Genomic DNA, 11,472 nt, shown 5'->3' with positions numbered 1-11,472 from the left:
TTTGAAATAAATCATGTTGAGATTGAATCCACAAATTCCTAATACACACCCTAACACTTATCCTTTATAATTCTCTATTAGACTGTGAATACATTAATTTTCTTTCTAATGTTGATCATACTTACACACCACAATCATTTTTAGAGGCTTCACAAAATCCTGATTGGATTCAAGCCATGACACATGAGCTTGAAGCTCTAAAACATAATCATACTTGGGAAATTACAACTTTACCAAAAGGAAAAAAGGCCATTGGTTGTCGCTGGATTTTCAAAACAAAGTTAAATTCTGATGGCAGTTTAAACAAATGTAAGGCACGTTTAGTGGCTAAAGGTTTTAATCAAAAAGATGGAATTGATTTCCATCAATGTTTTGCACCTGTTGCTAAAACAGTTACAGTTCGTTTTTTAATTGCACTTGCTGCCTCTAAACGATGGCATTTACATCACATTGACATCAATAATGCTTTTTTCATGGCAATCTTGATGAGGAAATTTATATGAAACTTCCTGAGGGTGTACATTCTGATCTAAAAAAACCTGTTTGTAAACTAAATAAAAGTTTATATGGTTTAAAACAGGCTTCAAGACAATGGCATGCTGAAATTTCTTTAAGTCTGACTACAATATGATTTATTAAATCAGAACATGATCATTGTCTTTATATTAAACATTCTAAATCTAGTATCACTGTTTTGCTCATATATGTTGATGATTTTCTTATTGCTGGAAATGATTTGACTGAAATTTCTTTGGTAAAGAATTTTATTGATTCTAAATTTACCATAAAAGACCTTGGGAAAGCCAAGTTCTTTCTTGGTCTTGAAATTGCACAAACCAATAATGGTTTTTGTGTTAATCAAAGGAAATACATTCTCGATCTTATTGGTGATGTTGGTCTTATGGGTTGTAAACCAACTAAAATACCCATGATCAAAGGCATTAAATTTTCCAATGATCATGAGAATATAATGGCAGATCCTTCTAAATAGGAGACTTATTGGGAGATTGTTATATCTTAATTATACTAGACCAGATATTACATTTGCTGTACAACAATTGTCTCAATTTGTTAATCAACCAATGAATTGTCATTGGGAAGCAGCTTTACATTTGGTTAAATATTTAAAGGGTTCAATCTCTTTGGGACTGTTTTTTCCATTTGATAATTCACTACATATTGAGGCATTCTCTGATTCTGATTGGGGTTCATGTCTAGAAACAAGAAAATCATTATCAGGTTATTGTATCATGTTTGGAAATTCGGTTATCTCTTGGAAAACAAAAAACAACCCACTGTATCTCGTTCTTCAGCCGAGGCCGAGTATCGCAGCTTAGCTGTGACAGTTTGCGAGATTAAGTGGCTTTCCTATCTTATTAATGATTTCCGAATTATTCTTCAATTACCCATTACATTACATTGTGATAATCAGGCAGCCATTCATATTACAGAAAATCCTGTATTTCATGAGCGGACAAAACATTTAGACATCGATTGTCATGTAGTTCGAAATCAATTTTTATCTGGTTTTATAAAATTGCAGCACATATCCACTAAATTGCAGATTGCTGATATTCTTACAAAGGCTTTGGACTATCCACAATTCAGCTTTCTTCGATCGCGATTGTTTTTACAAGATGTGCATCTTGAGGGGGGAGTATCAAGCTAAATGATCAAGAAGATTTGTAAATTTGTAATTGTAATACAAATGAATAAGTATATGTTAATATTTTAATATAATGTTTTAAGTTGATTTATTGTAATATATAAAGTGTAAGGGCTATTTGTTAGGTTAGTAAAACTAATTTGGGGTTTTACCCGATTAACATTTTGTAACTTCCACAATTGATTGATAATGAAGTTGATAAGTTTTCTCTGCCTTCTCTCTGCGATTTACTTTCGATTTGCTTTCTTGATTAATTCAGCAAAGTGATCTTGCTGGATTTGTTCATCGCTGCCTCCAGGACCGTTGGGGTTACCCATTTTTGGAAACCTCCCTTTCCTAAATTCCGAGCTTCACTCTTACTTCACTTCCTTGGCCAAGACCTATGGCCCAATCTTCTCCCTCCGACTTGGAAAACAGATTGCAGGTGTCATCTCCACTTCCTCATTGGCACAAGAAGTTCTCAAAGATCAGACATCAGCTTTGCCAACCGAGACGTCCCTATTGCTGGTAGAAGTTGCGTTCTATGGCGGTTCTGACATTTTGTGGAGCCCTTACGGACCTGAATGGAGGATGCTAAGGAAAATATGCGTCCAAGAGATGCTTACAAATCGAAGGTGGGATTCATTCTATGATATCCGGAAGAGGGAGGTTCGAAAGATGATCAATAGACTTTGGGTCCGGAGGAGATGGCGCTGGTGATGTTGGGGAGAGAGTTCATGGACGGTGTTGAATTCAATAAGCACCATATTATGGGGGTGAATGTGGAAATGAGATGACTGAAAGTAATCTAGGCAATGAGTTTCCGTCTCTTTGTGGGAGAGTTGACGATGCTAATGGGAGTACCAATATATCAGATTTCATTCCATGTCTAGCTTATTTTGACTTGCAAGGTAAAGAAAAAGATGAGAGAATGGTGAAGAAATTTGATACAGTTTTGGAATTGATGATAAATGAACGAACGACAGAGGATGATAATATGAGAAGAAAGATTTTCTGCAAGGCCTATTGAATTTGAGGAAGGGAGGAGGGGATACTAAAATTCCTTTAACCACAACTCATCTTAAATCGCTTTTACTGGTAAATATCTAATAGTGTTTCTATGATACAACTTTAACATATATATGTCCAACCAATCAAATTGAAATAAATTATTTTGTTGGACTTTGTTTTGAGAAAAGATGGAGTTGATAGTAATTATGAAGAACCATGATACATTTCTTTAACAAAATTTGTTAGAGCATTTATTGTTTTGTTTTCTCTTGACAGGATATGATTATCGCAGGACGGTTCAACCATCAAACACAATGGAATGCATGTTGGCCGAGTATGAGAACGATCCCAAAATAATTAAGAAGCACACAAGAATTAGAGGTTGTGTAGGGCCAAACAATGTAGTTGAGGAATCACACAATCACAAATTACCTTATTTATATGCAGTCATGAAAGAGACACTGCGGTTACACCCTCCCGCGCCCCTTCTGGTACCACACTGCCCTAGTGAATCTTGCACCATCGGTGGTACACCATCTTCAAGGGAACAATTGTTTTCATTAATGTAAGTGCCATACATCGAGACCCTTCGTTTTGGGAGAATCCAGTCAAGTTTGATCCTGAAAGGTTTATGAACTGTTAGATAAAATTGAACCGGTTCACAAAACTTAACATAAATAAACCTTCCATGCAGGAACAGGAACCGGACCGGTCAAACAAATGAACCGGCTAAGAAGACTAACCGGTCAAGTTATTAAACCAACCAGGACATTCGGAACATGACCGCACAAAGAAAGGATCGGCCAAAGCTAAAAACCGGAAACACCAGACAGCCGATCAGCCACAAGGCAAAGGAATAACCGGAAGCTGTTTGGTTAAACCAATCACACCGGAAGCCATTCGGTTAAGTCAAATGACCGACCAGCATAAGAAGACAATTCGGGTATCTGTTGAAGATGATACCAAAGGAACAGACTGAACACTTCCATATCCATACAAGTCTGAGGAAAGTTTGCAGGCTGCAGAAGACAGTCCTACAGGATCTTTCCACTTCAGGATAAATCAGAAAGACAATCTTCCAAGTACAGACAACTGTCTAACCAACAGTTACCACATTGAGTAAAAGACAAACCTAACAGGTTTGTCTTACACACCGGAAGAATAGACTGCCAAGTCTGTGAAATTGACCGTCAGGTCTGAACAATTGACTGCCGGGTCTGTATCAATGAACTCTGCTCAGCCAATCAAATTCAAGGAAGTGAAATATGACCGTTGGCATATTTCACCTATAAAAGGAGCAGTTGAAGAAGAGTAAATGCGGGACAAAAACGATATACATTGAGACAAGTGAGATACGAAGAACACAGTGAGCATTTAATTTACAAGTGAAAACAGTGTGTTCTATCTCTAGAAAGCATAAGTACTAAAATTGAAGTGTGTATTTACAATTTCGGTGTAAATTGTACGGGTGTTATCGAGCAGGAAATAAGTCTCGATCGGATTGTATTTGTATTCCTTAGTGAATTAGGAGTTTTATCTCCGAACATCCATAAAATTTGTCTTGTCATCTACTTTCTGACGGTTCCATTTTCTAACCGACCTGTACTAACTTACCTACACCGCTCTAATCTACTTAACTCTATCCAAACCGAATCACCAGGTTTCAAAAACCGACCATCAATTTTCAAACCTTATCATCCGAAACCGGTCCTGCCTATCATACAAGTGTGCTGCTTCAACCTGAAACAACCTCTTACGCGCTTGAACCTAGTTCAAGGGTTTGTGACAGTTTGTGTAGTATTGAAATCCCGGTGTTAATCTCTAACCAGATTAATCACCACCCTTTTATTGAGACGCGCTAACCGGCCCAACCCCGGTCCTCCAGCCGCGACCTAGATCCTAACATGAACTCTAAGTTGGATATAATGGAAATGACTTTAACTACATACCATTTAGCTCCGGTAGAAGAATATGTGCGGGCATTGAATTAGCCGAAAGAATGTTTTTATATCTGTTGGCCTCACTACTCCACTCTTTCGAGTGGAAATTGTCTGAAGGAGAGAAGTTGGACTTAGAAGAGAAGTTTGTTCTTGTACTAAAGAAGAAAAAACCTCTTATGGCAATACCAACACCTAAGCTTTTGAGTCAAGCTTTATATGAGTAGATATAAAGAATTGAGTGAGAATTGAGGGTCATAATAAGAAAATAAGAATATAAAATGTTTAAATAAGAAGAAAATCTTTGAAAAGCAAATTGTTCAAACAAACTTCTCAATTGTCTGTCTAATTTTCTTTCACTGCATTTTACCTTTTTATGTAATAATTAATAACATGAACTTGTGCAATTCACCAGGTTGAGTAATATTTGTATTGCACTATCTGCCACAATTTTAAACTTTTGTTACTTTTATGTTGGTGAGTATGATCTTAATATTTATTATTATTTTTCTCTTTATCATATTATTATGTTATTTAAAGTATGATGAGATCAAAACATTAATTGATCACAAATTAATGTTTTCATCTTTATTCATGTAAATAGGGCACACAATATTTACATTGTTAAGAAACTGGATCACTTTGTTCAATAGTCACCGTTCTATCATTAAACATACCATATAATAAATTGATACAGATGAACAATGTTTATGATTAGATGTACAGCTAGTTAGTTTTATCTTCTAAATTAATTAGATGATGTTTAAACTAATTAATAAAGTGGTCCACATGTCATATTTGAGTAGTAGCCAAATGTTCACATGACTAAATGTCCACTTGTGGATTAAGTAGTAGCCAAATGTTCACTTGGCTAAATGTCCACTTGTCCAAATATCGAAATAACACATAGTAATAACTTTATTGATGGAGAGAAGTTTCTAAATTGCTTCCATGGTTTGTATATAAAAGGTCCTATGTTCATTTTTTATTAAGTCTCATACACCATTTAAGAGAGAAAACAAGAGCCTAGAAATACCAAAGAAAAATCATAGAAGAAAGTTTAAGAGATTAAACAATGACTGAAAATATATAACTTGATCTGTTTTTCGTTTCCACGTTAATTACATGATTTGACCAAACTGTAACTTACCCATCCCTCCATCAATTAACTCCATTAACTCTTATTCGAATATTTTCTATTATAGTCTATTTTTGTTATTGTTGATAAAGAATTAATGGTGAAATAAATTTTAACCGTCCTCAATGTGGTTAGAAATGTGGTTAGAAAGAAGGAATAATTGATGGTAGAATAGAGAAACAAGAAGAATTTGAAGAATCTAGAAGATGGTTCTCTTAGTTCTTTAAGGAAATTTTAGAAATTAAGGAAAAAAAGAGAAACACAATACTCCAAATTAAACCTTATTTAAAATTTAATATTTCTCCTTCTCTCTTTTAACTATTTATTATTAAATTGTGGATTCAAGCATTTATGATCTTTTTTAAAAAAAAAGTATATCTTCATATTTTTCTTTTCCATCCAACATTTATAAGATTCATTGACAATCCTTTTTGTTCTCAAAATTCTTATAAGTGATATTTTTATCTTGGGACACTTTTCACTCAAAGTAGTGAATAACAAAGGTAGCAAATATGATGTCATGGTTTGATATGTATACATTTTTGTTGAATTTGTTTCTCACCTTAATTAGATTATTTTTGAGTTAATATGGAATAACAAATGTAGAATGCCTCCGAAGTACAAACAATTAATGCTATTAATGTCAACATTAATTATCCCATGAATACTCCAAGTTTTCATTGAGTTGAGCCTTTAGGAAGGCCTTATTAGCATTTTAATCTAAATTCACATATATCTAAACTACTAATGAAAGTTAATTTATCATGTTTAAATAATTACAATCATCAACTTAAAATAACTAGTTGTCTTATCTAATATATTTAAGATCATAAAATTATAAGAACTATATGTATATCTCAGTTATAAGATTTTATAGATATAGTAAGAAGAAGTTCTTTGAGTTTAAGCGGGAACATATGGTGTCATTATAGTTCTTCTTTAATTCTAAAATAAAGACAATTTAATGTTTATTAAAAACTTGTCTAATGTGTTATGGAAGAGGTTCTTGAAATACATGGGGTTCACTAGTTTTCCTTCGGAATGACTTGAGATCGAAGAGATTGCTATCGTTAAAGCAAGGGATAATCGATTCTTATCTAATGTTTTCAAATGCTGCTTTGCTTAGATTTTTTATCACGTTTGGGCCAAAAGGAATGTAAGGGCGTTTTTTAGAGTTCAAAAAAACGAGGAGCAAGTATGGAATGATATCATTTTGGAAAACCAAGCTCTAATCCACACGGGATACGTATTCCTATCACTCTGGAGAATTGGATGCTTTGTCGAGAATTGAATATTATATTAAAAAAAGTCACCAATTATATTTGTATAAGGCGAGTTAGTTGACTTGTGTTGTTTGTAGTTTGTGTGATTGTTTGTATTAATTTTTTTGATTACTCATGTCTTTCCTTTTAAAATCAAACTAGCATTTATGTATTTTGATTCAAGAATTTATGTTCGTGTTTCTCATTTTTTGGGGTTTTATTAATAAAAAAGCAATAAGTTGTTTTAAAAGAAAAAGCTTGTCGGAAATCATTTACGACTATTATTCAGACGATGCATGCAAGAAAACACTGTAACAAATATATGAACGACGTTTAAATTAGTGTTGGTACAATAAACTATTTATTCGTCGATAAAATGTTCAGTATAAGCGACGGTTCCTCCGACAACGACTTTTTCATAATTTGTATTTTTAAATATTAAAATTTAATATATATTTTTTAAATCTTAAATAAATAGGATACTAATTAATCATGGATTTAAATGGTCAAGAATCTTAAACAAATTTTATTATTTTTTTAAAGAGAGTATAGGTCAATATACTTATTTTATATAAACCTTAATAATATATAGTGACATATTTTATATTTAATTATTTTTGTTATTTAATTTAAATAAATTATTTTGGTTATTTTAAATCTATTTAGGTTATATATTTAATGTCTTTTATTTATACAACACTTTACATAATTTTTTAAGAAATATAATTAGTTTGATATGATTTTTGTTTAAATAATATATTGTTAACATTAGTTTTGTTACTATATTCTTATTATTTATTTGAATATTTTAATTTTAAATGATTCAATGATAATAAATCAGAAACTAATTATATATTATTAAAATTAATGTACAGTGATGTAAACACGCAACATACAACATTATTTTAGTTTAATATTCAAGTTAATCATATAATTATTCAAATAATATAATAATATTTATTTAATCACACCTAAAGAGTTATCTGTGGGAATTAGAGGTTCAATACATAATCCAAGATTTACTGTTTTGAAAGATTGATAACGTGCTGGGGTTTTTTTGAAATGAATACAACAAGAAGATTTGGTGGACAAGAACAAACTATTTAAGAAAGCAAATGCAAGTGAGAAAATATATATAGTCCTACTCACTTATTAATATATTGATGTGTTTGTTTGTTATAATTATGAATCTAACTCAAGTTGGGGGTAAACTTCTCTCTTAATTAGCAAGTTGGGGGTAAACTTCTCTTAATTAGTTAGGGATGCACTAACGTTTTTTTCTTGAGTTTACAGGTCTTACTATTAATGAAAGCAAAAATGTGGCATTTTATGGAGGAGTGAAGGACGAAATAAAGCTGAACATATTTAACATCATGGGCATAGGAAGACTTCCCTTAAGGTACTTGGGGATTTCGTTAACCGCGAAATAGATCGAGATCTCATACTCCAAGCTGCTGATTGAAAATGTAAAAAACACGATATCTAATTGGGCGGCGAAGAAACTTTTTATGCAGGGAGGATCGAGCTTATCAAAACCGTAGTCATGGCCATAATTGGATACTGGGCGCAGTAGATGGTCATTATGAAAAAGGTAATTAATGAGCTAGACACTCTAAAGATGAACTTCATCTGGGGAAGTAACAGGAGAAGAGGAAAGAAAATCAAATGGACTTCTCTCTGTAAGCCGAAAGAGGAAGGATGCATTGGCCTGAAGAACTACGTCAAATGGAACAAAGCTCTAACCTTCAAGCATCTGTGGACATTGGAATGCAACCAGGAATCATTATGGATCAAATGATTACACACACGATTTATGAAATAGGAAACTAGTATCTGGACTTGTAAAATCAATGAAGGTATGAGCTGATCACTAAATAAAAATTTTAAACTGAGAAGTGATATTGCAGACCTTTACGACATTCGGCTAGGGGGCGGGAAAAACACTCTGTTCTGGCACGATCCCTGGTTCGAAAACCAGTCAATCATTCACAAAGAAGAGTTCAAAAATACACGTATGAGAAGGGACAACACAGTGGCGAAAATCAGAAACGTAAAAGACGGGGACTAGGACTCGCTTTTGAGAAGAAATCTAGAAGGACAGAGGATACTAGATCACATCAGTAACATACAACTCCGAGACAGATCCGACGTTCATGAATGGAATGTAGAAGACAATGGGAAGCTGGTCTTTAAGAGAATATGGAAGGTAATTTGTGAAAAAGCGCAGAAAGTAGAATGAGCTCCTCTCGTATGGTCAACCAAGATCATTTCTCGACACCAGTTCATCCTATGACTTGCCTTCTAGGAAAGACTCAGAAACCGTGACCGTATCATCAAGTATATGAGCATCCCATATGTGAGTTGTCTTCTATGCAACGAAAGTGAATAAACCATTGATCACCTATTTGGAAGCTGCAATATAGCATTGGAAATTTGAGACAGATTTTCTAAAAGCCTGGAGCTTATCAGTTTCCCGAAGGGATGGAAAGAAATCAAAAAAGCAGCACTACTCAAAGCCAAAGGAAACAGATTCGCAACAAACGTATTCAAGTGCGACTTTGAAACAGTAGTTTACAACATTTGACAGGAATGTAATGCGAGAGTTTATGGTAGAACCCGCAAAAGTGTTGAAGAATTATGTAGAGACATAATCTCGGATTGTGGCGCACTTGCAGGAACGTGTAGAAAAATTTCAAGTACGAAGTAGAATTGGAATATCAGCAAGAATTGGAATTTACTGTTTACTGAAATCATTAGAAACGAAAACATTGTAATCAGATAGTTCATTTACATTTTTGATTTTATTCAGAATGATACGACTTGAAAATCATTCTTGGTCTGTCTAGACTCGTGGGTTTTTTTCGTTTGGGGGATTTTTTTTATGAAATGACGCTAAGTCGTTTTTAAAAAAAATAAAAAAAAAATAAAAACTTCTCTTAATTAGAATATATCATTATTGTCATATCTCTGTCCTATTTTTCAAGAATTCTAGTTATATAATGTAGTTATATAATGTGTCATCAAGTACTTCCATGAAAACTCTTCTGGTTTGGTAAATTGTTTGATTTTATCGAAAAAATGATTTGATTCCACCTATGGTAAAAATGTGCAGGACCCTGCAGAGATTATTTGGAGATATTATGGCACTGACCCTATGATTGAATCTTCACGTATTTTCACAACTGATGAGAAGTTCTCTCTATTCACAATATCTAACTAGCATATTAATGCACTGCATTTGTTACAAAATACAAAAAATATTATTTGTTATTACTAAATGTATTTTGTTTGATAGTGATCTTGATTAGAAGATCTTTGTTTGCAGGTTGTTCTGCGTATATAATCCTATTGTAACTATTAGCAAAAAGGATTTCTGGGATGTAATGTGATATAGAAGATTCGCTTTAACTACGCTCAAACTTCAGGTATTATTAGAATAGTGAATAGTACAGTAGTTAGTAACCTATAAATAGAAAATAAGAATAGGGGTGAGCAAACGGGTAAACCCAACCCGTATTACCCAACCCATATTCAACCCAAATTAAATTTACCTAACCCATAATTCAACCCATATTATTTACTAATATGGGTTGGGTATGGGTTAGGTTGAGTATGGGTTGGGTAACCCAAATTATTTTATTTTTATTTTTTTATTTAACATGTATTTGACTCATTTAACACATTTTTATTCGTTTAACATGTTTTTCATGTTTTTGACAATTTTAACACGTTTTTGACACGTTTTTGGCACGTTTAACACATTTTTGACACGTTGAACACGTTTTTCATGTTTTTGGCATGTTTAACACGTTTTTAACATGTTTTGACACGTTTATCACGTTTTTGACACGTTTGACACGTTTTGACACGTTTTTTCACATTTAACACATTTTGACACATTTTGGCACGTTTAACACGTTTTGGCACGTTTAACACGTTTTAACACGTTTTGACACGTTTAACATATTTTTCACATTTTTGACACGTTTCACACGTTTTTGGCACGTTTTGACACGTTTAACACGTTTTCCACGTTTTTGACACGTTTTAACACGTTTAACACGTTTTCAACACGTTTAATATATTTTTCACATTATTGACACGTTTCACACGTTTTTCACATTTTTGGCACGTTTAACACGTTTTGACACGTTTAACACGTTTTCCACGTTTTGAGACGTTTAACACGTTTTTGACACGTTTTTCACGTTTCTCATGTTTTTGGCATGTTTAACACGTTTAACACGTTTTTGACACGTTTTTGACACGTTTTGACACGTTTTCGACACATTTAATACGTTTTTCATATTGTTGACACGTTTAACACATTTTCCACGTTTTGAGACGTTTAACACGTTTTTTTACACGTTTTCGACACGTTTAATACATTTTTGACACGTTTAATACGTTTTTCACACATTCAACACGTTTAACACATTTGACACGTTGGACACTATTTTCATGTTTTGACATGTTTAA

The 11,472-nt window shown here is 33.2% G+C and overlaps 1 pseudogene; it reads left to right on the top strand.

The window, feature by feature from the left end:
* Positions 1-2,438: 2,438 nt before the first annotated feature.
* Positions 2,439-4,952, top strand: LOC124930420 (annotated as a pseudogene).
* Positions 4,953-11,472: the final 6,520 nt, after the last annotated feature.

The sequence above is a fragment of the Impatiens glandulifera genome, chromosome 3 (genome assembly GCF_907164915.1).
Source record: "Impatiens glandulifera chromosome 3, dImpGla2.1, whole genome shotgun sequence".
Classification (NCBI taxonomy): domain Eukaryota; kingdom Viridiplantae; phylum Streptophyta; class Magnoliopsida; order Ericales; family Balsaminaceae; genus Impatiens; species Impatiens glandulifera.
Note: the sequence above shows the minus strand (reverse complement) of the source record. Positions and strands in the feature narration are given on the sequence as shown.